The sequence below is a fragment of the Vulpes vulpes genome, chromosome 12, assembly GCF_048418805.1.
Source record: "Vulpes vulpes isolate BD-2025 chromosome 12, VulVul3, whole genome shotgun sequence".
NCBI classification, from domain to species: Eukaryota; Metazoa; Chordata; class Mammalia; order Carnivora; family Canidae; genus Vulpes; species Vulpes vulpes.
The window spans coordinates 144,280,445-144,308,090 of record NC_132791.1 but is presented as its reverse complement, the minus strand read 5'-3'; the positions used below and the strand labels follow the sequence as shown (position 1 = coordinate 144,308,090).

The 27,646-nt window shown below is 50.0% G+C and overlaps 1 long non-coding RNA gene across 3 annotated transcripts; it reads right to left on the bottom strand.

Moving 5' to 3' along the window:
- Window positions 1-397: 397 nt before the first annotated feature.
- Window positions 398-27,613, bottom strand: LOC140594741 (uncharacterized). 3 transcript variants are annotated; one of them, XR_011995958.1, is made up of 4 exons: window positions 27,370-27,613; window positions 26,099-26,257; window positions 23,649-23,749; window positions 398-1,674 (listed from the first exon to the last, which is right to left on the bottom strand). It is a non-coding gene; the product is annotated as an uncharacterized lncRNA (long non-coding RNA). The 3 variants fall into 3 exon arrangements; XR_011995959.1 differs by having other exon boundaries at window positions 398-3,115; window positions 27,370-27,605; XR_011995957.1 differs by lacking the exon at window positions 27,370-27,613 and adding an exon at window positions 26,957-27,173.
- Window positions 27,614-27,646: the final 33 nt, after the last annotated feature.

Sequence of the window (27,646 nt, the reverse complement as noted above, 5' to 3'; positions counted from 1 at the left end):
TTTTGCCATTTATGCATGCCACTTCAAATTTGCATGTTAGACTTCTTCCTAGTGTGATAGTAACAAGGAGTGGCTTGAAGTAAATGACTGGGAGGGTAGGCGGAGACCATGAATCACAAAACGTTATTTGGGGTGTATAACGGGGTTGGGGCTACAAAACACTAAGGGCAGTGTTACAGCCAAAATATTCCCATTTCTGGTCTTCCTAGCAGAGTTTATTATCTGCTTTTGGTTTTTATTAGATAAAGTGTACAAACACGTTCATAAGTTTCTTTATAAAAAATTCATATGCCCAAAATATACTGGGGAGACCTGAAAATGACTTCAATCCTTTATTATCCCAACGCCTAGAACTTTTTTAAAAATAAACATTTAGTGATAGAAAACCAAAAATATATTTTAGTGTTTTAAATACAGATTTATTATGCCTCGTGGTATGTATAAACAGGTTTTACATTGAAAAGGAAAAGCTCTCATTGAATGTATAAGCTATTCAGTTATTCTCTTTCATAAATAAGGTGTACCAGCATGATCTGTACTGTGAATTAATTTCCAGAGTAAAAGGAGAGATTTGTACGTATAATTTGTGGACTCTCCACAGCGCCATATGCACATACAAGAGCAGAATCAGGTAATGGAAACAATTTAGGTAGCTGTTGTAATGTGCGTATGGTAAGTAAATGCCCTTCTTTTAGAACGAACTTTTAGTTTCTGCAGAAGGATTCTTTGACATCTCACAGCCCCAAGTTTTTGCTAAATAATTGCCCCTTAAAATTTTTGTTCTTGTTAAGTGTACTTTGGGCCCTACAGATTGACTTACATGTATTTAAATAAATTTTAACATCTGTGTATCTCTTAACTACTTGTACTCTTTTTGCAGGTAACTGTCCTACACCTAATTTTTTGGTCAGGATCATTACTCTTATTGCACATAGCACTTCCCATTCAGTCCCTCCCTTTCAAGGTTGCCATGAGGCTCAGGACCATACAGGAAGTTAGACCAAGAGATTCAAGTGGTCAAAGAATTTTGACACTAGTGGGAGGGTGGGATATACCCATGGGCCTCAACCAGATGACAGAAGAACCATTCCCTCAAGGAAGTCTATGTGTGATGTCACCCTGGTCCGGTCTTCTCACTGGCCAGGCCCCTCTCCACACTGTCGCCAGGAGCCAGGAGCCCGCGTGGACTCAAGACTCTGAGCAATGCTCCTTCTTCCCTGCACACGTCTCCTCCTGGCTTCAGACGGGGAAGCACATCTGACCCGTAGAGCTGATAACCTGCTTGAGGAGAACAGCGCCCACGGATTCTGAGATCGGTGCTGAGACCTGTGCATGATCTTCCACTTCAGGGCAGGAGGAGGAACAAGGAGGAGGAAGAACAACATGTCCTTCCCGTTTGAGCGCGGGAAGAACATGTTCAACCCTGGAAGTCCAGAGGTTCCTTCCTCCAAGCTGGAGGAACACCTTTCCTGGGCTAGAGACATTCGGCAGGTGCGTGCTGGTGCTCAGTCAGGACCCCAACACTCTGTTTCAGAGGGACAGTGTTTACGAGGCCTCCTGCCGTGGTGCCCCATCCACTGTGGCTGCGGTGCAGAAAAGCTGCTTAGAGACTCTGGAGCAAACCTCTTCATTTGCTGGCCAGATGCATGCAGGGAGTGCTCAGCACCACTCTGCCTGAGAGAGACAGAGCAGCAAGAAAGATATTGTGGTCAGGTCTCTACGTCCTCATGCAAGGACCAAGTAGAAGTGAGTACAGAAGCAGACTCTTCAGGGAGTTATAAATGGCTCATGAGTGTGTAAGAGGCAGGGTAGAGGGCAAAGTGAAAGCTGCTCTGAAGAGCTTTTTGTCAAATAAATAAATGTTGACAGACTCACGCGTGGACCTAATGACCGATGTGGTCTAGTGTCATGTCTCTGTACAGCTTCCTCTGGGATGTGGCTGGCTGGACCCACTTTTCTCAGGTGAGGTCCACCGCCACCTCCTGGAAGGTCACGGATTCCTAAAAACCTGGTGGGCACTCTGGCTGGGCTTGTGCCATCCCCAACAACCTCCGCCGGCAGTGGTGGTGGCTGTCGGCACCGTGGAAAGCAGCTGTGTGTACCCAAAGCTCAGATCGTGTTGGAGGTGCAGTCACATGGGCCTCGGAGCTGCCTTGGCACATGCCTTTCAACTGCATCACAGAAACACGCGCTCTGAATATACAGTAACTTCGGTGTGAACAAGATCACCTGAGGTGTGGTGTGAAATAATTGGACGCTGCAGAACAGGAGCTTAATTCTGACTCCAAGGTCAGCAATGATACACGTTTTGCTTGGGGCTTCGTAAGGAAACTGCTCTCCCTCCAAGGTCAGTTAAACCTACAAACTAACCACAAGGCTCGCAAAGTCCAGGGTCGGCCCCTTACCAGCTGGGACTATGGCAAAGCATCACCCCTTGCGAACCCCACTCTTGTGTGGGAAGTGGTCGGATAACTCTGGAGGATGTTGAGTGATGAAATGAGCTACTGGACAAGGTGCTTCTTATATGGAAAGACCGAAAGAAACAATACATAAATGCCCCGGGGGTGTTATCCGTTAAGATGTCAGAGAAGCTTGAGGCGCGGTCACCACTGTGCATGACTGAGCGGACTTTCTACAGAACTGGGAGTCGGTGGGTGCTGCGTGTCCCACCTCAACAGGATCAGGTGCTCATCACCAAGTGTGAGGACGGACAGTGTAGCCGCACAGGCCGGGGTCTCCTGGGTCCGCTGGACTGGAGACATGGGCCTTCCTGTGAAATGACGTCTCTCTCTGCCTCCGAGCTTCTCTGCGACTTCACATCCTCACTTACTCTTGCCTGTCTTAGAGCTCCATCCTGTCTCCCTGCTCACAGGGTAACAGAAGCCTCTCGAGGGTTTGGTCTCTCCAAAAATGTCCTTCAAAAATGGCTCCAAAGTTCTCGAGTTTACTCCACCTCACATGGTCCCCTCTTAATTCAGGAAATAATGCTTCCTCTACATTCCCACCTGTTTCTGAGCAAAGGTTAAGTACACAGGGGACAAGCGGGTGATTTGGACCAGGGATGAAAAGAAGTGTTTTGTACATGTTTGACTTTTTCAAAATGTTCACTTCTATCCTAAGGAAACAATAAAATGCAAAAACATGAAAGCAGAACTAAGTACTGCCCCTTTGGGACCAATCCTGTAGACATGTTTCTACTCTTTCTCCGGCTCCCCCACTGTCCCTGCTATTTCGATGACAAATCTGAGACAGGGTGCTTTTAGTACGTGGCCCCATCACAGATGGAAGAACTGACGGACCAAGAGTCACCCTGAGGCAGGTCTGATTCCTGGGCCCTCACGCCCACTCGAAGTTCACCACTGGCTGCGCTCACTCAGCTCCCGCCTCGACCCAGAACCCGGCCCTTGTATTCCTGGGTCTACTGCACCTGCTTTGATAACATTTCTCTTGTTACCAAAGTATTATGTATTTAATGCAGCAAACTTTGAAGATATCAGTATGGGGGAAGGAAAAATTTAAAGTCACCTGTAGTTCAACAACTCAGAAATATCTACCTGCCAGACATGATCTTTGCTCATATTTTGTTGTTTCCTTTCTCTTTTAATATTTTCATGATATAAAAGCTACTAGAGGCTTTGTTTATCCTAATTCTTATTATTTAAAGACTCTTTATTTATGAGAGACAGAGAGAGAGGCAGAGACATAGGCAGAGGGAAACACAGGCTCCCCGTGGGGACCCTGACGTGGGACTGGATCCCAGGACCCGGGGTCACGCCCTGAGCAAAAGCAGATGCTCAACCCCTCTGCCACCCAGGCGTCCCTTTTTACCCATATTCTTAGCACTGAGTAATAAAGAGACTTCCTTGCTTTAGGCGCTTGACGGGATGAGCACCGGGTGTTATTCTGTATGTTGGCAAATAGAGTAAACATTCTTATATTTAATATAGTATACCTCTAGTACAAATGTCAAGAATCGAGAATTTGCATGTCTAGGTGAAACTGAAATCATGTCTAAGCCCATCTGACTGGTGCCACCAAAGGGCTACTGGGAAGGCAGGGAGAGTATATAGATCTGCAGTGGACAAACGCTCCAGGCTCTGTTAACTGTGTAGCCCTATTATGTTAAAAGATTTTTGTCTCTGGAAGAGAAAATAGTAGCTCAGTTTCTGTTTTTCAGAGAGTTGGCAGCTCATATGTTTGTTCTTAGGTTTCTAGCCGCCATTTGTATTTCTTTATATGTACTTTGTAGGTATGTAGTGGGCCAACTCTCCTGCGGACTTGTGTACTTTATCATAGGCTTGCAGGTCGTACGGATTAGGGACATCAGACTCTGTGAAGCAGGTTACAAATAGCCATTCTGTTTTGTAGTTCCCCTTTATGCTTTCATGCATACACCTTTTACAATGTTGTGTAGCAAAGCCCATTAACCTTTTTCTCCGAAGTTTGGCCTTCAGGGTCAGGCTTCCATACTAGATGGTTAGGGCTGCCTCAAGAAATTGCATGAGGGCACCTGGGTGGCTCAGAGGATGAGCATCTGCTTTTGGCTCGGGTCGTGATCCTGAGATCGAGTCCCACATCGGGCTCCCGCATCGGAGCCTACTTCTCCCTCTGCCTATGTCTCTGCCTCTGTGTGTGTGTGTCTCATGAATAAATAAATAAAATCTTTAAAGAGAAGAAAAAGGAGGAGGAGGAGGAGGGAGGAGGGAGGAGGAGGAGGAAGAGAAATTGCCATAGATTGCTTAAGAAATGGAAGTGTGTCTTCTCCCATCCACGGAGCCTGGAAGCAAAGATCAAGGTGCGGCCACGGCTGGTTTCTCGGGAGGTCTCTCTCCGTGCTGTGCAGATGGCCGTCTTCTCCCTGTGTCCTCACAGCCTTCATCCTGTGCGGGTGTCTCTAGTTCTTGTTTCTGTGTCCAAGTTTCCTCTTCTTATTGGAGTGGGAGTCATCCTGAGTGAGAGCACAGCTGAACAGCCTTACTTTAATTTTGTGACATATGTAAAGGCCCTATCTGCACAATAGTCACATAGCAGTAAGGTTGTAGGGATCAGACGTTGAACATAGGAATCCGGGGGGACCCAATTCAATCCGTAACAGGTCTGAAGGTCCCCATCTCAGGGTCACAGGTGTGTTTCTGATTTCTCCTTGAAGTTTATGATATTAAAGTTTATATTTAATCCCACTTGGAATGTATATGGATGTATGGCAAGATTTTTAAGAAGAAATGTATTATCCAAACCAAGGTGCACAGGTAATATCCTTCAGGGTTTGAAGAGTATCAGTAAATAATAGTAAAACATCCCTTTCTCCTCATCCACCCTCACAGAGAGAACATTCGGGATGCCTGGGTGGCTCAAAATGGGACTTCCACACCATATTTGCAGACTAAGGCTGATAAAATGGGTCATGTGTGACTCGTGTAGTGGTCATGATCAATGAAGGCAAAGGAGCTATGGGGTGAATGACCATGTGTGTTGACTTGTTTCAGTTCCATGGACCTCTGAGGACATAGGAGTGGCTTACATTTTAGTATGGCTGCCCTGAGAGAGAGTACGAATGCACTTTGTAGAAGGGTGACTGGACACAAGAGCTGAGTCCAAGGTCAGCATCACCCAGAAGTTAAAACTGTTTCTTGGCAGATCTAGAAAAAGGACGCAGATGGTTTGGGGCTCTTCCCAAAGCATGTATTGGCCACTTGGATCCCTGCTATGTGAACTGTATCCACTTGGATGTGAAATCCAGTCCCATCCACCCACGTACCTGTGACCTCGTAAGTGAGGAGGTGTCCAGAGACATTAGCGTGGTCTCTGGATTCTGATCGACGTAGCACCTGTTAGAGCTGCCACAGTGGAGGAGAGCTTCTTCATTCCTGGCACCCCTTGTCTTCCTGCTGTCTTCCGGATCCTAGTCACTTGGTCTTGGGCTCCACCAGTCGCAACTTCTGCGGTATCCTTTGCTTTTCCCACAAGCATCCAAAGATCACCTGCTCCCTTCTACAGCCTCACTGCCTCCTTATCATTGGTGCTGGCCACAGATGCTCTGCTACACCCACTCCACAGCCCTTTCGGAGCCCTTTCAGTATTACTCTCCCATCGCCCGTGCTCTTCTCACTGCTTCCCACTCTGAGCTGACCACACTGTTTCTAGGAGGGAATCCTCCTTCATGGTGTTCATGTGTCATCAGTATCAGAATTCAGCCCACAAATTCCCTGCAATCCCACCTGACACTCAGGTCATCCGGGACTCTGGGCCTGAGTCTCACATGGATGTTGAACTGTGTTCTATGCTTTGTAAGCTTCCATATGTGTGGGGATGGGGGGAGCTTATATGCTTTCCTTTGGGGATCTTTTGCCTGCTTGTTTTAAGGAAATGGAATGATCCGATTTTAACCACACACTGGATCTTCTTACATAGAATTCACAGACTTCTTCCCAGTAGGCCAATGTCAGTGGCACCATCTCACCCATAAGGGAAGTTAAAGGATCCCTGTCCTCTGCTCCATTTCACTCCCAGGAAAGAAGAACTTTCATGACAATCAAGATGAGATACAGTGGTGCTCCAGTCTTAGCAGGCAGAGCTAAGCTGTGAGAAACCTCTGCTGGAGATGACCACGCTCATCTGGATTGCTTATTTGGCCAATCTTTTATGATCTTTGCTCTCAGGTAGTATCTGGGCTGCCTTCTGCTGAGGAGGGCCTCCTTCCCTGAGATTCCAAGCTGGATTGTCAGAGGGACCAGTGGAGACCCGGAGTTGAGGGGACCGCACAGACTGGGTCTGTGGCCTCAGCGGAGACTGGCTTGTTTCACTAGCTTAGTGCGCCTGTGCACGATTGCCACAGAAGACTGAGACACGGAGAGAGGACGGCAGGGTGGGCTGAAGAAAGGGAGCCGACTGATTTTTGAATCAGATCCTAAGGCCGAGAAGAGAATCTTAGAGTGTCTTCTGCATGGCGGGGTGGGCTTTTCCCTGGAATCTGTGGGGATGACAAGTGTCCCGTGTGTGCAATTAAGCATTTGACATTCTGCTTCTCTTGAACAGTGGTTATTGGTTACAGTAAGAGAACTCAGTTGAATTGCATGTAATCAAGATGGAAACATTTATGTGAATATCTCAAGGGCAGGACTTCTCCCTGGGTCTACACAGTGCCTGGACGAAAAACTTGACTATTCATTGGGATCCCCTTTCCTTTCTTAGGCATCATTTCTGTGCCTCAGTTTTCAGCTTGCTCTCCACAGAGATAATAGATACTTTCTGACTCTCTCTCATTAAGATTTGTATATTATACTGAATCTCTGTGAATACATTTATAGCCAAAATTCCTATTTTGTGTATATGAAGTTCTAGGGAAGTCCATTTGGTAACCTACACTTAAAAGCTAGTCCATTTCTGGAGAGCCTTGATGTTTCAGTCTCTCAAGCTTATCTCTCTCTTTTTTTCCCCCCAAGCTTCTGACTCTTGATTGTGGCATAGATCATCTCAGGGTCCTGACTGGAAACCCAATTGGGCTCTTCCCTCAGCATGGCATCTGCTTGAATTTTTCTCCCTCTGCACTCCCCAATGTACGGGCTCGCTCTCTCTCTTATAAACAAATAAATGTTAAAAAAAAAAAAAAAAAAAGCTAGTTCATTCCAGCTGGGATAGTCCTCGATGACTACATTTAAGCTTCAACTCCAGGTGCTGAAAAGAGATGAATTAGAATCCCCGTGTTCCAGCGAATTCCCTGGCCATGACCTGTGTTTGATTCAGTGTGATCAGCACTCACCGTGTCTCCAGGTAGGAGCAGACACCCCCGTTCCCTTCCTGGGCTACCTGGAAGACTGTGGGCTGCTAAGGCCTCCCAGATAAACTGACAGAGCAGGGAAGACAATGACAAGGCATAACACACAGATCGAGGCAGAGAGCCAACAGCTGGAGCCCCTCAAGAGCCTCAGCAGTGGCCTTCAGCCTCGCCCCCCAACCACGGGTTCCTCCCTCTGTGGGGAGAAGTGAAGGGCAGTGGAGTGGTGAGGAGACTGCTCCCCCACGTTTCTCCCTTGAAAGTGAACACGAAATCACCAGGGTGAGCCAATCGCTCCCTCTAGGTAACTTGTTCAACTAGCTTGGCCTACTCAGGAGGTATTATGGAAGCAAAAAGTTCTGTGGAATCTGGAAAATTTTGGGGAACCCCGGGTGGCTAAGTGGTTGAGCACCTGCCTTCGGCTCAGGGTGAGATCCCAGGCTCCCGGGCTCAAGTTCGGCATCAGGCTTCTTGCAGGGAGCCTGCCTTTCCCTCTGCCTATGTCTCTGCTGCTCTGTGTCTCTTACGAATGAATAAATAAAATCTTAAAAAAAGCAGAAGAGGGCAGCCCCAGTGGCCCAGGGGTTTAGCGCCACCTGCAGCCCGGGGTGTGATCCTGGAGACCCTGGATTGAGTCCCAGGTAGGGCTCCCTGCATGGAGCCTGCTTCTCCCTCTGCCTGTGTCTCTGCCTCTCTCTCTGTGGGTCTCTATGAATAAATAATTAAAATCTTAAAATAAAAATAAAAATAAAAATAAATAAAATAAAATCTTAAAAAAAAAAAAAAGAAAGAAAGAGAAAGAGTCTGAAGGTTCTCTGACAAGGGGCTGTGGGGGGACTGGGGTTGGGAGTGGGGGTGGGGTGGGTACCTGGGCACTCTGCAGGGTGCTCATGACTCCACTTTTCTTTTTCCCCCATCAGTCCTACTGGGCTTTATCCAGCTTGTGCATTTTTTTCACAAAGTGAGTGTTGATTTTATTATTTTCACTGTGATTTATCTCATTTCTATTTACTTGATACCTGCTCTTTGTCCTTAGTTTCACCTACTTGGGTTTTATTTGTTTGGTAAGTTTTCCAGCTCCTTTTCTTTTTTTTAAAGATTTTATTTATTTACTCATGAGAGACACACAGAGAGAGACAGAGACATAGGCAGAGGGAGAAGCAGGCTCCCTGCAGGGAACCTGATGCATGGGACATGATCCCGGACCTCCAGGATCACGCCCTGAGCCAAAGGCAGACGGTCATCCGCTGGGCCACCTTGGTATCTAGTTTCCACTGCAAAGCTCCTTCCAAAGAAACATACATAAGTGATTTTCAACTCTTGCTTTTTTTCTAATAGAAGCAAGCACAGCTACAAGCGCTGTTCCAGCTACACCTCAGCACCAGGTTTCACTTGTATTTTTTTTAAGAATTTATTTATTTATTCACAAGACACACACACATACACACAGAGGGAGACAGAAAGAGAGGCAGAGACACAGGCAGAGGGAGAAGCAGGCTGGATCCCGGACTCCAGGATCACACCCTGAGCCAAAGGCAGACGCTCAACCACTGAGTCACCCAGGCGACCACCAAAATCTCGTATAATGAAAACAGATCTATCCCTAACTGTCAACTCTACGTCCCCTAACCTAATTTAGCTCTTTTCCCCCTGATCTCCTCCTTCTTCTTCGTCTCCTTCTTTCCTTTTCCTCTGCCTCTTCCTCCTAATCCCACTGTTCCTACTCCTCTTCTTCCTCTTTCTCTTCTTTTTTAAAGTTTTTATTTATTTATCTGAGACACAGAGATAGTGAGTCAGTTCGAGCAGGGAGGAGAGGGTCCCCCCAGAACAGAGAACCGGATGTGAGGCTCGATCTCAAGACCCGGGATCATGACTGGGGCTGAAGGAAAATACTCAGGTCACTGATGAACCAGGCATCCCCTCCTTGATCTCCTTGATGGCATGAGTGGTTGTAATTTCATTGAGGTCCTTCATTTCATTTTCCTCTCTCAGAAATGTCTCATCTTTGTTTTTCCTTCCACTAGGTGTGGCAGGATTTAGGATTTGAACCCTGAAAAAACTACTTTCTGCTCTTTCTATTAAAGACATTTAGATCTGGGATCCCTGGGTGGCGCAGCAGTTTGGCGCCTGCCTTTGGCCCAGGGCGCAATCCTGGAGACCCAAGATCGAATCCCACATCGGTCTCCCTGTGCATGGAGCCTGCTTCTCCCTCTGCCTATGTCTCTGCCTCTCTCTCTCTCTCTCTCTCTATGACTATCATAAATAAATTTTTAAAAAAAATTTTAAATAATACAAAAATAAAGATGTTTAGATCTGTGTGCACGTTTCCGAATCCCCAGATGAAGGCTTCTAATGGATCTCTCTGTAATATAGCTAATACAGCTTTGTCTTAAGTCACATGGGAACCATAGAAAGAGGAGCAAGTGGCTTCACAGAAAATCTTTGATCCTTTATCTGATTCTGAAGGAGAGATGAGAAAGCAGCAAGCAATTTGAGGGACATTTGAACATGTGATTCTGGATGGCTGCGATGGAAGCGAGAATCGAGACGATTTGGGTGTGACAGACAAGTTCACACTCCACGGGTGGTACCCAGAGATGTCTGAGGATGGATCTAGCTGAGGTCAGCTGGTTCCTGGTGATTATCCCTCTGTTGCACGGAGTCCTGACTGGGCAGGACCATCAGTTTGGTCCCAACATTGGGTGGCTCAGCCAGCAGATGACACACCCGTTCCTCTCCCAAGCCCATCCCTGGGGAGGGAGCCCCTGCCAGTCTGTCCATCCCTGGGTCCTTTCCCTGAGCCCATGGTGCGCTGTAGAGTGTCCTTCCCCCATGGCTCTCCAGATCAGCCTACTCCTGTTTGAGAGTGACATGCCCTGTTCAAAACCTTCGAGCTGTCTGCCTCGTGCCTTGTTTCGTGCCTCTCACAGGTCTCTACGCTGTGATTTATCTGAAAAGCGATCCTGGCCACTGTGTGTGTACTTAAAGATCGCTTTCTTATATCACCTCTGAGCCGAGCTTCTGCTGATTTCACCAGTGGGTCAGTCCTTGCATTCCATGTGTTGCTTCTAAAGTGCTTTTAGAGACACGTTAAGGATAACAATGTTGCTCGTGCAAGCACTGTCAATGCCCCCTCATTCCTGAGCACCTGTGTGGGGCTGGTCCTGCCTCTCCGAAGTTCACTGGGGCAGGATTCCTGAGTCTCTGAAGCATATACACTTACTATCTTCACTGAGCACATCGCAGCATGGAGGCTTCTGTGGTGTGCCCAGCACCCAGTCAAGAGGTGCTGAGAGTGGGTTCACTGGTTTCAATGCTTGGATGAGGAACTGCTCCCAGGCATGGTGCTAGGTGCTGGAAATACAGGATCCAAGGAAACACACTCCAGAGATACTGAGAAATATACGTGTACGGGAGGCAGCAAATCTCCAGGCAGAGTCCCTAGAAAGACAGTCCCTCAGCCACTACACGAGAGAGCACAGCCCTGCGTTGCTGAGGGTAGCTGAGACAACGACCCAAGCATGAGGACCTTTCATCAACGCCTTGGTGGCACAAGCATGAGGTCACCAGAGCATGAGGTCTTTCTTTCCTTTTATGGACTCAAAGAAAAATAAATCAGAGGGAGGACATGCTTATTTTGTATAACTTGAAGAAGTTCAACATGTACTGAGTTAACATGAATCGAGGGGCCCTACTCAGTGCCAAGCTCTGTCCTTGTTTTGGGGTCACATCAGCTCGATCCTCAAGGCCGCCAGGAGAGAGCACGTGCAGGAAATCACCCTGAGAATGGGTCTGTCTTCTTCATCTCTGTATCCTCCAATCCTTGCCCAGGGCCCAGCACAAAGCGGGAGCTCAATAAGTAGCACCTGCCTTGGGTAGGGAGACAATGTAGTGGTCAAGTGTCTGGCATTTGGAATCTGGGAAACTGGGTTCCAAGAACAGCCTGTCCTGTCCTGGGCTGGGTGACTGTGCACAAGTCACACCTACTCCCAGAGACTCCATTTCTTCCCATGTAGGATGGGAACTTCTATCATAGGGTCCTGTGGGGATTAAGCAGCTGATCAGAATAGAGATGGGCACATGGTGAGCCTGACCACTTCAAGACATTGGCGTTAATGTTGTCAAGGAGCCCTGCTAAACCCTCCAGTCTTTGTCACCTTCAGGAATATGAGGTCTGCCCAGATCACTTGTCTGCCTCATCCAGGCTAGGATCCCAGGAATCAGATGATGGTTGCATGAGATGGAGGTAGAGCAAGCAGCCCACAGCAGGGTAGAAGCAAGACTGACAGTGTCACAAGGACCTTCTGAATTGCAATCTGGAAAGGCTGAGACAACGTTGGCAGACAAGCCAGCAAGGGGACGGTTCGCTACCGGCCTGGGTCGGAGGGATTATTTGAGGAGCAAACCACCAGTGAAAGAAATTGTATTCCCAGGCCACGTTTGCACCATCCTCAGCCCCCACAGTTTCTTTGGCAGCAACCACTGCCTGTGGTTCCTGTGCATGGCCCTGGTGTGGGCTGGGCCCTGAGTCCCTGAAAGAGCTGATCTCTGGCCCCCACCTGTGCCACCACCCCTGGGCGCAGGGGACAGAAGATGCTACCCACTTCTCCAAAGAAGGAGCGGAGACTCCCCCAGACTAATATGTTGGTCCAGAGGGGACTGACTCTGGTGGAACACGTGTGACCTGCTGATGGGGATGAGCAGCTAGCGGGAGAGGGTAGGGTCTAGATAGTGTCACTGCATCCCTGGGGCTCTCTTCTTCCCTCCTTCCTACCCCTGGGGTGTGTGTGTGTGTGTGTGTGTGTGTGTGTGTGTGTGTGTGTGTGTGATTGTCTTCCTCTCCCCTCCCCGGCTGTGCCACCCCTCCCCCTGCACAGCTCTCCCTTCTCTGCTTCTGTCTCTGCTTGCTGCTCCATCCTTCCCAACCACCTGCCACTGTGTCCAGGGCAGAAACTATCATCTCTCAGCCCCTGAGTGTACACACCCTGGTGCACCTTTCCTGCACACTGAGGCCAGCGCCCCTAAACCCCAAGTCCTACTTCCTGAGAGAAGGGCAGGAGCAGGCCCCATGGGGGTTGGGGGTCCAGCTCTCCCCATCGGCCACACTGTAACCCGATGACCCGGGTCACGGCCATGGCACATAGAAGACGAAAGGCTCCTGCACCCAGGCCCGATGCAGAGGTTGCCCAGCATGCTTGGCCCCTCACCACCCTTCTCCAGTCAGCTCTAAGGTCTACACCACTGAGGGCCGTTCAGGCCCTGAGTTCTACCCAGGCCTTAAAGCCCATGTGACCCATTCAGAACAAGGACTCAAGGGGGCAACAGCCTCCCAGCTGGGTGACCTGGCATAGGCAGTTCATCCTCTGCAGGTCTCAGCTTCCCCATTTGCACAACACGGGAGATAAGGCTACCTGCTTCTTAATGTGGTTGCGAGGACTGGATACAGTTGAACATATGTGAACAACGTGGCACAGTGCCTGGCACAACCAGAGAGTGAGGGCCCATCATCGTCATCATCATCAGGAGGTAAAGGCCAGGGCCACCCAGGACCACACGTGCAGCTGACGAGCTGGGGTTTCCTACCCGTTTCTGTGGGGACCCACGCAAACCAGAGGACCCCTGGGTGTCTCTGTCACAGGGTGTTAGAAAGAAACTATTTCCTGTTTGGGTTTCAGCGGGTGCTTTGGGTGATGATCCCCGGGTACCTTCAGAAACTAAGGAGAGTTTTGTCAATAGTATCTTTTGCATCATATCTACCGGGGTGGGGGGTGTGGGTGGGTGGCTAGACGGGAGAGCCAACCCTCAGGTGAACCCCTGAGTGGTCAGGGGACCAGGTGGACACAAAAAGCACAGCAAGGGCAGGACAGGACAAGGTGCTGGGAATGTATCGTGGGCAAAAGGAGAGACAGGACGTGCACCCTGAGCCCACATGTGTTGCTTGATTAATAAAACAACAGAAAGAGAAAGAGAAACGTTCCTCAGGGCATGCTAAGACGGGCCACAGTCTCATAGCACCATTCAGACGACGGCCCATGCAACCGACGGATTTGGGTTGCATCCAAAGGCACACACAGCACAACACCCAAGGAAGAAGCAAAGGGGACCACTTCTGAAGGGAAAGACAGTGCCTCCAGCCCTGCAAAGGCCACCTGAAGGCTTAGAGACCCTCAGGGAGGGTCCCCGGGGCCGTGCCGAGGGACAAGGACCCCTGACTGCCAGGAGATTCCTGTGCCTCAGCTCAAGCATCATCGCAGGAGATCTGGGAAAAGCTGAGGGTGGCGGTCGCAGGGTGGCCACACCTCGGCAGGATCATTGCCATCGCGGTCCCAGGGCTCGGGTGCCCCCCCGCAGAATCCCTGCGCCCCCTGGGCCTTGTGCCCGCGAGGCCACTCTGAGGCGCCCCGGGTTCCAAAGCCGTATCCTGGCGTATCCCTTCCTCCGCAGGGAAGACGGCGTGGAGGGCCTGTGAGGAGAAGGAGGACCCCCCACTCTCGGGGCCCCCAGACACCCGGAGAAGGTGCACTAAAGGCTCCAGGGCAGCACAGCCGGCATTTGGGCCCTTCAGGGTGGACACAAGCCCCTGTTCCTTTGTGCCCAGGCCTGGGCCTCTGCACAGAAGCCTCCCCGCACAGGGATCAGACGACGCAGCTGACAAGGAGTCCCACCCGTCCAGCAGGAGCTCCTGCCGCCATCGAAATGCCATCAGCAGCTCCTACAGCTCCACCAGGGAGTTCCCGTCAGTGCAGAGGAGGAGGGCTCCAGCCAGAAGACAGGGCTGGCTGCCCCCCACGCCCCCAGACAAAGTCAGCCAAGACAGCCCCTCGCGTCCCGCTGCGCCTTCTGTGCCTTGCCAGATGAAGAACCAGCGCCAGGAGGAGGTGGGTGCCACCACCGGGCAGAAAGAAACCTGCAGGAACTGCTCACCCACGTCTGACTGCTCCAGGCCCCGAAGACGCAAGATGCCTCTGCTGCCACACAGGCCAGGGGACCCTGTGCGGCTGCCGCCAGCCCCTGTGCTCGGCTTTCGAGTCACCGCCGAGGACCTAGACGGGGAGAAGAGAGCCGCCCTCCAGCGCATCGACCGTGCTTTGCGAGGAGGGGAGATGGAGGGCATCTTGAGGTGCGGCTCCAGGTGCCCTTCCAGTGCCTTGCTCTGGCCTGCTGCACGGGCTGTTGTATTGCCAGCTGCCCCCCCAGCCCCTGGCCTAAGTGCACAGCAGGCAGAGCAGGAATCCCCGCAGACCCTGGCTGTCCTGCGGCCTGGTGGAGGGGCTGTCTCTGTGCCACCTCTGTCTCAGGGGGAGCCCAGCTCCCCTGGCGCCCCCTCCTCCCTGTCACAGCCCCTGCCTGGCACCTGTGCACGGTCCCTGCCCCCAGCCCCACGCACCTTGCTAGTCTCTGCATCCTCCCCGGGATCGGGCAGGGCTGACCTGTCTGCCGAGGGCCCGGACCTGTCCAGGCCTGCTCCCTGCTCTGCATCAGGCCTGGCATGTGCACTGAGCAGCCCAGTTCCTGGCCGGCCCATTCCCGCAGCTGCTGCAGAGTCCCTGCCCCCCTCCAGGGTGAAGCCCAGCGGGGACTCCTCTGCGATGGGAGGCGAGGGAGGGGACTCTCTGCCAACCAAGGACTGGGTCAGCGGTTTCACAGCCGCCAGCTGTGCCTTCCCCACTGCCAGCAGCACCTCCACAACGGACTGCCCTAGCCCCATGTGTGTCGACTGTCCAGCGTTCAGCTCCCAGAGCTCCCCTCCCGCCGTGGGTCCTCGTGCCCCCCCTGCCAGGAGCCTGCCGGTCACTTGCGCCGTCCCTTCCAGCCCCTCGAGCGGCACATCCCCAGGCCTGGCTCCCCAGCCAGCCTCTCACGTCCAGGTCACCCCCATGCACTGCACTCCCCCTTGCCAGCCTCTGCTCTTGGGGTCTCCCCGTGGCTCTAGGGGGAGCTTCTATCCACCTGCCCAGGCCCTTCCAATGCCTTCCAGGGACACCATGGGCTCAGTCACAGCCAGCACTGGCCTGCACGCAGTGGGGCTCTGGAGCCCCAGCCCACCTGTGAACAGTCCCTCTGGGAACCCAGGAACCCCAGCTCAGCCCACACTCGGGGCCACGGATGGGCAATGTCAGGGAGCTACCACCATTCGCAGCCCTGTCCCCTACGGACCACGGGCAGCTCGAGCCTCAACCGTGGCCCGGGGCCTGACCTCTGCTCTAGGCCAGCTCTCCTTGGGCAGCACCACACAGGTGGCTTTGGGGGGTTCCTCGCCCATGTCCTGCACCTCGGGCACCCATGCTGGCACCCAGCCAGGCTGTGCTGCCACCCCAGCTGTCGTGCCCCCTGGCACGGCCACCACCCCTGGCTCTGTGACCAGTGATGGGCCTGGCAGCTGGCAGGCCTGCCCAATAGCCAGCGCCCCAAGCCCAGCCCCCTTTAGCTTCAGGGTTGCGGCAGCCCCCGCAGGCCTGGGGAGGCGACAGGCCGCCCCGGATCGGAGGCACAGCTTTGGCGCTTGCAGCGTTACATCACCAACCAGCATGGCCCCGAGCAGCACACACCGCTCCGGGGACAGCTTGACCCCGAACACCCGGGGCCACCCTTGCGGGAGCACCCCCAACACCACCACCCGAGCCAGCACCAAACACAACCCTGTGTCTGGAGGCCCGAACGCCGCTCCTGTAAGTCCCAGCCCGAGGGACCTAGCCGCACAGAGGCCCCCGAGGCCCAGCCCAGAGCCCAGCAGCACTGCCAGCGAGGCCACCTGCAGGGTCGCGTGGGTCCTGGGCCCTACTCCTTGTGGCGCTGCCTCTGTGCTGAGCACCGCCAGGAGCAGCCCTGCCAGCTCGAGCCCCTCGTCAGCTGCCCAGGGCTCGGGGAGTCGCAAAAGAGCTGCGCCGGGCCACAAGTCATTTCCCGACACCTCGCAATCCACTCTTTTGGGGTCTAGGAGGAAAATGCGGGCCTGAGTCCATAGTTTCCTGGCAAGTCGCCACCGTGCCCCTTCCCTCTAGGCTACACGTGGATGGACCTCAGGTCCGTGGGGGACCCTAGGCTAGCCCTGACCTCTGTGGTCCCGGAGCGACACTGGGCATCCCGAAAGCCTGCAAACAGAATACTCCCAAGCCTCGCCCCGCAGTTTGGCCCAAAGGTCGGTGGCTCCAGGCTGTGTCAGATCCCAGTGGCTACAACCCCAGGACGGTGCGCGGAGGCCCGTGTCCCATCTGCCTCCAGTCCTGCAGCGCACAGGACTCCTCCTCCACCCACACTGGACTCCTGCCCTCCCCATGTCCTTCCCATGTTCTACGAGTTTCCTCCATAGCTGAAAATAAAGCCTCGTTCCACTTTGTTTGCAATGGTCTCCTGAGTCTGTGCTCTGGGGGTCACGGGGGGAAAAGCTCCAGCCTGGATGAATGCGGGCATGGGGAGCCAGATCGCACAGTTTCCAGCTTCCTGTGGCCTGACTGGGGGCGGCGGGTGTGTGTGTGTGTGTGTGTGTGTGTGTGTGTGTGTGTGTGGCGAGGGGCAGGGGGGGTCCTGGGGTGGCGGGGAGGCGGGGCAGAAGGGCTGGTAGGGCTGACTCCTGAGGAGGAACAACGTGTTCAGTTTCAGTGACGCAGCCTGGTATACAGCAGGGGCCCGGGGGAGGGATAAACAGGGGGACTCAGCCTCGCCTATGGGAATGGCTGCTTCTCACCCACTTCTCTGGCCTGGACCAGGCTGCATCATCCTGAGTGGACACCAGGTGTCCACACTCAACGTGTTACATCTATTTCCCAGGTAGTCATTTCTTTTTAGTCTTTTTTTTTTCTTTCCCCCTTTTCGCTTGGAAGTCCTGGGAAAATCCCCCTCTTCCTCATCTCCCTGGGGAGGGATGGGGTGGTATCAAGGATTGTGGACGACGGCAAACCAGGGCAGCTCTACCTTGACGATGGGACATATCCCTGAGCGACGGGTGACATCCCGCTTCACCGCAGCACAAGGACTTCCTCAATCCATCTCTTCCCTTTGCCAGACATTGGGGTGAGAGGGCCCTCCTGGCAGCGGAAACAGGCTAAAATCCATTCACTGTCATTATAAAAGATGAAAAGAATTGCAGGTTGTGGCCCGACATGGATGGACTTTAGAGATCCTCACTCCTGCCAGCAGCAGAGGAAAGCTGAACACCTGAACAGCACCAGTTCTCCGATCCATCAGAGAATGAGGTCCTGGGGCCCCCTGTCACCACAGAAACTGGGGAGACGGGTGGATCAGAGACCCCGCGCTTAGTACTACAAGTCCTAGCCTCAGCCATCAGGCAACAAAAGGAAATAAAAGGCATTCAAATTGGCAAAGAAGACGTCAACTCTTTGCAGATGACGTGACACTGTTCGGAGAAAACCCAAAAGACAACGCCCCAAGGTTGCGAGAACTCATACAGCAATTCGACAGTGTGGCAGGATACAAAATCAAAGCCCCAAAATCAGTGGCCTTTCTATACGCTAACAATGAGACTGAAGGAAGGGAAATTCAGGAGTCAGTCCCATTTACAACTGCACCCAAAAGCAGAAGACACCTAGGAATAAACCTCACCAAAGAGGAAAAGGATCTATACCCTGAACACTACAGAACACTTCTGAAAGAAACTGAGCAAGACACATAAAGGCACGGAAAAATATTCCATGCTCGTGGATCGCAAGAATTAAGATTGTGAAAATGTCAGTGCTACCCAGGGCAATTTTCGCTTTCAGGGAAATCCCTAATCAAAATCCCATGGACTTCCTTCAGAGAGTTGGAACAAATGGCCTTAAGATTTGTGTGGATTCAGAGAAGACCCCGAATAGCCAGGGGAATACTGGAAAAGAAAACCAGAGTCGGGGGCATCACAATGCCGGATTTCAAGTTGTACTGCAAAGCTGTGGCCCTCTAGACGGTGTAGTACTGGCACAGAAACAGACACAGAGATCAACGGAACAGAATAGAGAGAACCCAGAAACGGGCCCTCAACTCTATGGTCCACTAGTATTCGACAAAGCAGGAAAGACTACCCACTGGAAAACGGATAGTCTCTTCAATAAACGGTGCTGGGAACATTGGACAGCCACGTGCAGAAGAATGAAGCTAGACCATTCTCTGACACCAGACACAAAGAGAAACTCAAAATGGACGAAAGATCTAGACGTGAGACAAGAATGCACCAAAATCCTAAAGGAGAGCACAGGCAACTGTGCTTTTTGCACTTGGCCACAGCAACTTCTTGCAACACACATCTCTGAAGGCAAGGGAAGCAAAAGCAAAAATGAACTCCTGGGACTTCATCGAGATAAACCGCTACCGCACAGCCAAGGAAAGAGTCAACGGCGCCAAAAGACAACCTGCAGAATGGGAGAAGACATTTGCAAATGACCTATGAGATCAAGGGGCTGGTATCCAAGACCTATAAAGAACTGATTAAACTCAACAGCAAAGAAACAAACAATCCAATCATGAAATGGGCAAAAGACAGGAACAGAAATTTCCAAATGGAAGACACAGACATGGCCAACAAGCACATGAGAAAATGCTCTGCATCACTTGCCATCAGGGAGATACAAATCCAAACCACAACGAGATACCACCTCACACCAGTGAGGATGGCGGAAATGAACAAGGAGGGAAACCACACATGTTGGAGAAGCTGTGGAGAAAGGGGAACCCTCTTGCACTGTTGGTGGCAACGGGAACTGGTACAGCGACTCTGGAAAACTATGTGGACGTTTCCTCAAAGACTTAAGAAAAAGAACTACCCTACGACCCAGCCGTTGCACTGCTGGGGATTTACCCCAAAGATACTACTGACGCAGGGAAACGGCAGGACACCTGCACCCGGATTTTTGTTTGTGTGTTTGTTTGTTTGTTTAGAATGTACCTTTCATTAAGTGGAGAATGGGAAATCTACTACATGATACAAAGATCATGGACCTGGCTGCATCATCCCGAGTGGACACCAGGTGTCCACACTCTACGTGTTACATCTTTTTCCCAGGTAGTCATTTCTTTTTAGTCTTTTTTTTTTTTTTCTTTTCCCCCTTTTCGCTTGGAAGTCCTGGGAAAATCCCCCTCTTCCTCATCTCCCCGGGGAGGGATGGGGTGGTATCAAGGATTGTGGGCGACGGCAAAAACCTGCTCTCGGCCAGCTGTCCTTGGGCAGCGCCACACAGGTGGTTTTGGGGGGTTCCTCCCCCACGTCCTGCACCTCGGGCAGAGACTCCGCATAGTGGGTTCAGGCCTCTGCTCGATCCAGCATCTTGGCACACAACTGACACTGCAGTGATGCATCTCTAGGCACCGTGTCCACAGGCTGGGAGGTTCAAATCCCCAGGAGAAGCCGTTCCCTTTGAACTCACACACTTTCCTGAGTGTACTTCCTGAAGCCTTCAGTACACCCTCCCAAGGAAGATCAAGCAAAAGTTGTTCCTAATCCTGACAGAGGAGGGGCCCGGCCACCATCCCGAAACACACCTGGGAGGGCTCTCTGGTTCTCCTTAAGGAAACCTTCCCTCAAGGGACCTTGCTCTACCACGGCATAACCGGCATGGAGGAAAGAAATCCCCAAGAAATCCCCCAATCCTTCTCTCCTCCAGCTTGCGTGTGGACAAGGGGCCCCAGTCCAGCTTCCTCTAGCATCCTGGCAACTAATGGGCAAAGACATCTGAGAAGCACTTGGAAAGTTCGCATCCCAGGGACACGGGCTCACCTCACCTGTAATAACCAGAAGATCTGAGGGACAACCTGCATCTGGATGGAATGGACATTTCTGTAGTAGACCACTTAAGTCTTGTAGGAAATATACCTTTTTTCCTAGTAATAGGGAACATTCACCACAATATTCTGGGCTGTAACACAAGCTCCATAAGCATCAGAATACTGAAATATTACACATCATGTTCTCTGACACAGTGGGAAAAAATAGACATCAAGAATTCTGAGGTATCTAGAGAATCTCTCAAAATTTTAAATTAAGCAATACTCTTCCTCGAGGCTCATGGTTTGGAGAGGAAAATAGAAATGATATTTAAAACAGACTGACAATAAAAGTACAACATACGGGAGGCCTGAGTGGTTCACTTGTTGAGCGTCTGCCTTTTGCTCAGGCGTGATCCTGGAGTCCCGGATGGAGCCTACTTCTCCCTCTGCCTGTGTCTCTGCCTCTCTCCGTTTGTCTCTCGTGAACAAATAAATAAAATCTTTTAGAAAAATTTCCCTTCAATTTGTGAATTTTACATAAGGATGATACTTTCATTTGGAAGAATTCTTACAAAATAGAAGTAAGATGTAAACACCAGATCCCTTTCTAATTTAGTCACGTGGGAATCACTAAATGCTACCGAGCAGTAAAACGTGGCACCGTCGTCAGGCCACAAACCCAAAAATGGTGCAATACAAGGCAGCAAGAAACCTATGAATGAGTCGAATAAAGAAGGAAAGCCTAACGAAGAACTCCTTGACGTGCATTTAATCAAAATTCTTAAGAAATATATTAAAATACCTGCCATGTAGAATGAAGAGATTTCACTTTGTAATTTACAGACTGAAAAGCCTCTGGATCCTCCCAGCACACGTTATTCAAAGAGCTGTGATAAGAAGCACCTCGCAAACGTGCGGAGTTACCTGCACTGGGTAAGGGAAAGCTGCTGTCATCCCCCACGCCCCGGCAACTGTTTGACTGGTAATCCTTTGGTTTCCAACCTGCAGAAGCGATTCCTAAAGAACGCTTCTCTGTACCGTTTACAACCCGAACTTAAAATATGGTCAACTCAAGGTTCTAACAGTAGCACGGACCAGCCACCAGTTCTATATTTAATAGCAGATCATGACAATTTTCTTGTGCTTGCTTGACAGCTAGACACAGTTCCGAGAAACGATTCCCCTGGAAATGTCGCTACGCTATTGTTACGTATGTGAAGGCCAGGGAGCCAAGGGAAAAACAGCTCATTAATGGTGAATGACCAGGAAAGACAGTAAGTGTAAAGGATTAAAAAACAGTAATACAAAACAAACAGGCTCCACAGAACTGTGAAATAGGGGTGGGGAGATGAACAGAATAAATCTCTACAACACAAAATAAACACGAAGATCTAAGACTGCACTCCGCCTAGGAAATAAACAGAAATAAACATATACTCCTTGTTATAAAATCAAAAGCCTGAAAACCTAATACCAATAGAAAATGTTGGTAAATTTAAAAGGATTCCCTCAATTTGAGACCTTTTTGTCCTGTTCTAAGAAGCAATTCATAAGGAGAAAAAATATGACTTCCAAGTATACAGAATGAATGTAACTATCAGGAGTGGCCTAACCGGTGTGAAAAGGAACAAAAAAGTACATTTCTTACAAAGCTGTAGAGAACAATAACTTTTGCTTTCTGAAACCAGCTTAAAAATATTACTTGAAAAGGTGTTTGCCAAAGTTTTCAATAAGAAAGTGCTGGGCAGCCCGGGTGGCTCAGCCCAGGGCGTGATCCTGGAGACCTGGGACCCAGTCCCAAGTCGGCTCCCTGCATGGAGCCCGCTTCTCCCTCTGCCTGTGTCTCTGCCTCCCTCTCTTGCGCTCGCTCGCTCTCTCTCTCTCTCTCTCTCTCTCTCTGTCCCTCTCGGTTTCTCATGAGTAAATCAATAAAAATCTCTAAAAATTAAAAAAGAAGCTTATTATATAAAAGCCTATATCAGCATAAACTCGTCACGTTTTCCGTAATTGAAAACATAGGCTCACCTCATATAACTCCTGAATTAACAATTTAAATTATATGCTCATCTTAAGTAACAAAATGTTAACATGGGATAGGTTTACTGTTTTTCAAATAAATTAAAAATCTTTTATTCCTCAGGTCTAAACTCTAAGCATTCAAAGTATTAATGCATACCCCCTACGTAAACAGATGCTGTTTAAGGCCTTCAACCACGAAGAATATGAAAGGATTCTCAGACCAAAACGTTTGAGAACCTATACCCTAAACCTTCACTGAACAGTGCTGTCTAGAGGATGTTTACCAAGTATACGAACAGCCTGTGTATTTGAACGATAATCACCACACAGTAAAAGCTAATTCACTATGAAGACTATGAGTATGCACCCAAAAGAGGAAGAGACTTAAACAGTCAACAGAAACATTCTTTTCAAATTGCCCAGTACGCCATGAATCATGTAGTGTATCGTAAGAAAAGAAGAGCTCCACCGTGTGGTCTCCCTTATGCAGATAACGGTCTCCTGAACCGGTAATAAAGCAACACTAATATACGCCAGCAGACATCTCTGATAAATATGCTGTCTCCTATCAAATCAATATATGCCATGTCACTCAATGCAAGAAGCCAAAACTCAAGCTAAGAAGAGCCTTAGGGAAGAACTCTCGATCACGCAAATCCTCAAAAACAGTGTGTTTTCTAAATGTTCTAAGTTTTTTCTCAACATTCAGTAATACACTGATTTCTAAGATCATCAGAACTAAAAAGTAAGTTAGGCTCATGGAATTTTTATGATATTTGAGAGAAAGTGAGAACCTCTCTGTGAAAGCACCTGAACTATCCAAGAATATAATCAATTTCAAAATTCTCTAAATCTAAAACAGTACTAACAATCCATAACACAGATCTGACCAGATAATAACTGGAGCAAAAATACTTCTGTGATGGTTCGTTCTTTTCTAAAGACGAACCCTACTTAGTTGTCAAATACGGTACCACTGTAGCATTTTTTAACCAATTTTGCTCCTTTTGCATATGGCTATTTAACCTATTATCAGACTATTTCATTTTTACTTGATTAATAAGTACACATTCCCAAGTCAAGTTTTAGAAATGTTCTTATTTCTATGATCTTTCATCAACATGAATCCAAACAGTAATGTGTGATGCAGAGACTGACTTACATCATGCTTTGTAACCCCGCTGCAAAGCTCATGGACTTCCCAGTTCTTCTTCCACTACTTGAAGCAGCAGTAGGCATTGGGCTGGCGGCACTATTTTCCATCTAAGTAAAAAAGAAACAAAGCTTACAAAAATGTATTTAACTATAAGTGTGTGTATGGAAAATGGATGCAATTATAAATTACTTCAAAGGGTATGCAAAATTTTAAACTTCTAATTTGTTCATAAGTCGGACTTGCTCCCACTTAGTGTTCTTTATTAAAATGAAATAGTAAAGAGAGGGCACCTGGGTGGTGCAGTCAGTTATGCATCCAACTCTTGGTTCCCACTCAGGTCATGATCTCAGGGACCCGGGATTGAGCCCCGCCTAAGGCTCCACACTCAGCACAGAGTCAGCTTGGGATTCTCTCTTCCTCTGCCTCTGGCTCTCCTACCACCCATGGGGCCCACACTCTCCCTCCCTCTCAAATACACAGACCTTTAAAATGCAATAGTAACGAGGAAAAAACTGCTTCGTCAAAGACGGTATCAAAAAACTACTCACTCTAGGGATAAACATTTTAGTACAAATTTCATGATAAGGGAAGAAAAAGACTCCTTAAGATACTTGGACAGGACTCCATGGTTTTCAAAACCATGGTGTTCCAGGGAGCCCCATGGTTCACAGGCAATATCTCAAGGAGCTCCTAAAGATCCCAAAGCACACTCTCCCAGTTCTAGCTAGAACCAGAGAACAACTCTGATTTTTCTATTTCACATATTCGGGTTCCAAGTAAGAGTTATCATACAGAAAGAGTGAAATACAAAATTAGAAAACCACTGCATGATTTGATTCCCACCTGAACCAAAGCCTAAAATTGAAATACTGAAAATAAAGTCAATCAGTAGATCAGAAGCAAGCACTAGGATATTTTATAATCTTCTGGTTAAGTAAATCTTCAATTTAAAAAAAAAGTGGCTCCCCCCCAATAAAAGTAATTTGATGCATAAGGGGGAAAGTAGATGCCAATCCTAATATATGCTATTTTATTTAATGCATAAACAAGAATTAGTGAAAATAACATTAAAATAGTGAAAGTATATAGCCTCGACTAGGACTCAGTAAGTGCTCAATAAATGTTAGCTCTTATTTCATGTCCGTATAAATTTTGCAATATGATTTTCCTTCGATTAAAAATGATCTGTAGATTCCGATATATATCAGAAAATAAAGCAGTACTGCAAACTTTAAATGATCTGTGTTAAACTAGGAGAAGTCAGACTGCCCAGGTTCAAATCCCAGTTCTGCTACTCTACTAGGACTTCGGGCAAATCATTTAACTTCTTTGTGTTTCAGTTCCTTCATCTTCACAGGGGGAATGATAAACCCTCACTCTTAGGGTTGCCCTGAGGATTTAATGAACTAATAATATGCACAAAGCACTCAGAATGCCTCTTAGCATATACAGTAAGCACACAATGTAAATACCTATGATTACTATATTCAGAAAGACCTTAAGAATATTCACTTAATTAGTCGGCTAAGAGCTTTTAGACGACAAATTGAGGTTACTCTTTCTCCATTACCTAAAGAAATTTGAATATTTTCACTAAAATACTTAAATGCAATTCAACAAGCATTAAGTACTTAGGTGCCTCATGAAATACTTTTCAGTACTGACATCACTACTGCCTCTAGTCATCCTCTGTCACTGTCTTTGACTCCTTCTGCACCCTATAATCTGTAAGAAACCAAATGAGTTCTCCTTCATGTTCTTCCATCCTCCTCTACTTGTTCTACTGTTATGGCTCTCTCTAAGCACTCTTCAGAGCTACTTTCTTTCTATCTCAGCTCATTCTTCACCTTGCTGTGAAATTTGTCTTCTTTTTTTTTTTTTTTTTTTTTTTTTTTTAAATGTAGAGAGAATTTTTTTTTTTAATTTTTTTTTTTTTTTTTTTTTTATTTTATGATAGTTACAGAGAGAGAGAGAGAGAGAGGCAGAGACACAGGCAGAGGGAGAAGCAGGCTCCATGCACCGGGAGCCTGATGTGGGATTCGATCCAGGGTCTCCCGGATCGCGCCCTGGGCCAAAGGCGGGCGCCAAACCGCTGCGCCACCCAGGGATCCCGAAATTTGTCTTCTTAATACATCCTCTAACTTGACAGCTTTGGGCAACGGGGGCTGAGCTTGATACAGGAAACCTGAACCCGAGTTATTCACCAAGCACTAAGATAGAAGGACAGCTCTGCGCGGGAAGGGGGGGGGGGGGTACTGTAAAACAGTGCCTGAGACTTGGCTTCTTTGACTTAAAACTCGACCAAGTCAAGAATCAGAAGGGGTCTCAAGGTCTAAATTCTAAGATTACATTGTCCAGTAAGACAAGGACCAGCCACTCGTGGTTATTTATATGTAAACTAATTGAAAATTAAGTTCCTCGACGCACTGGTCACCGTGCAAGCGACCGAGAGTCACCTGAGGCTAGTGGATACCATCGTAGTACAGCACAGTTGACAGAGTATTTCCAACATGGCAGAAGGTTCCACAACATTGGACACTGCCGCTCTAGACTTAGGGTGCTCCCGACGTAGGCTGCTCCAGACCTCTGCTTGAAGATGCCCAGAAGTAAGACATCTGCAATAATGAAGTACAATGAAGCGCATCCTTTGTTGCCAAGCACCATGGAAAAGGTGTTCATCCTATCCGATCAAACCCAGTGTCTCTGAAACATCCACCAGAAATTCCAGGAGATCCGTCCTCAGTTTGCTCCTCAAGTCAATCTCTGCACAGCTAACGCAATTCCGTTTCCAAAGTTCGGACTCCTAGCACACACTAAGACCTTAGGTCCCTTCCTCCCAGATAGACACTAATTTCTTTCCAACGAAACCTCTTACAGCTTGTAAGGCAGCCTCCCCGAGGTCCGCTGAGGCACCCGCCAGCACAGGAACAATCCAGGTCAGCATCCCCTGGGAGCCTCAGGGGTCCCACGCCGCTCTTCCTAGAAGTCTGCTCCTGCTCACCGAACCTGCAAGCGGCTTGATTCTCAATTTAGAAAACAGGGCCACAGTCCTTCGGGAGGCCTCAGAACACGGAGACTAAAATCAGTGGCAGTGGCAGCCGAGCAGCGTCCGGCGCTGTGTTCCCCCAAATAACCCTGACGGCTGGGGACCAGGCTGCTGCCACGCCTGGCAGAGCGGACGCTCCACGGCTTCCCCGGTCACAGCGCACGGAGCCCCGGGCGGAGCTTTCCGTTCCCCGACCTACCCCCCTCCTCAGGCTGCCTAACGCTCCCGCCACCTGCCCGCCCGCGACGAGTGTCCTCCAAAGACCCACCGGCCGCGCGGAGCTGCACCACGCGGGAGGTGCCCAAGGCGAGTCCAGGCGCAGCTCCACGTCGGCGGGAGGACCGGGGCCGGGCCGGGCCGGGCAGCGTCTCACGCACGCGACCGTCCTGTCCCTTCGCCTCGGATCCCAAACATGCCCCCTCCTCCCCCGCAGCCGCAGCCGCAGCCGCAGCCGCAGCCGCAGCCGCCTCCGGCACCGGCAGGGTGGGGGTGGGGCGGGCCCGGAGCCCGGACGCGGGGCTGGGCGCGCGCGGCTCGCAGACCTCTCCGCCCTCCCCCCCTCCGCCCCTCCCTCCCCGCGGCCGCCCTCCCGCTCCCCCACCCCCACCCCCCCTCCCCCCCTCCCCCCTCCGCCACAACCCCCACTCTAAGAACACCTGTAGGCGTGGCGGCGCGTCCCACCTGGACAGTGTGCGCAGAGGTGGAGCGGTTTCGGCGGCGGCGGCGGCGGCCGGGACACGCTAGGAAAGGGCGGGGGCGGGGCTGAGACTGTGCAACGGTCCAACGCGGCTCGGCCCGCGCAGGGGTGCTGGGGGCACAGGATGGCGCGAGCCCGACTCGCCGTGGGGCGGGGGCTGCGGACACTGGCGACGGAGCGCGTCTGCGGGCGCGCGGGGCCGGGGCGCGGGGTCCTCCCCTCCTCCCCTCCCCCCTCCCCTCCTCCCCCCTCCCCTCCCCC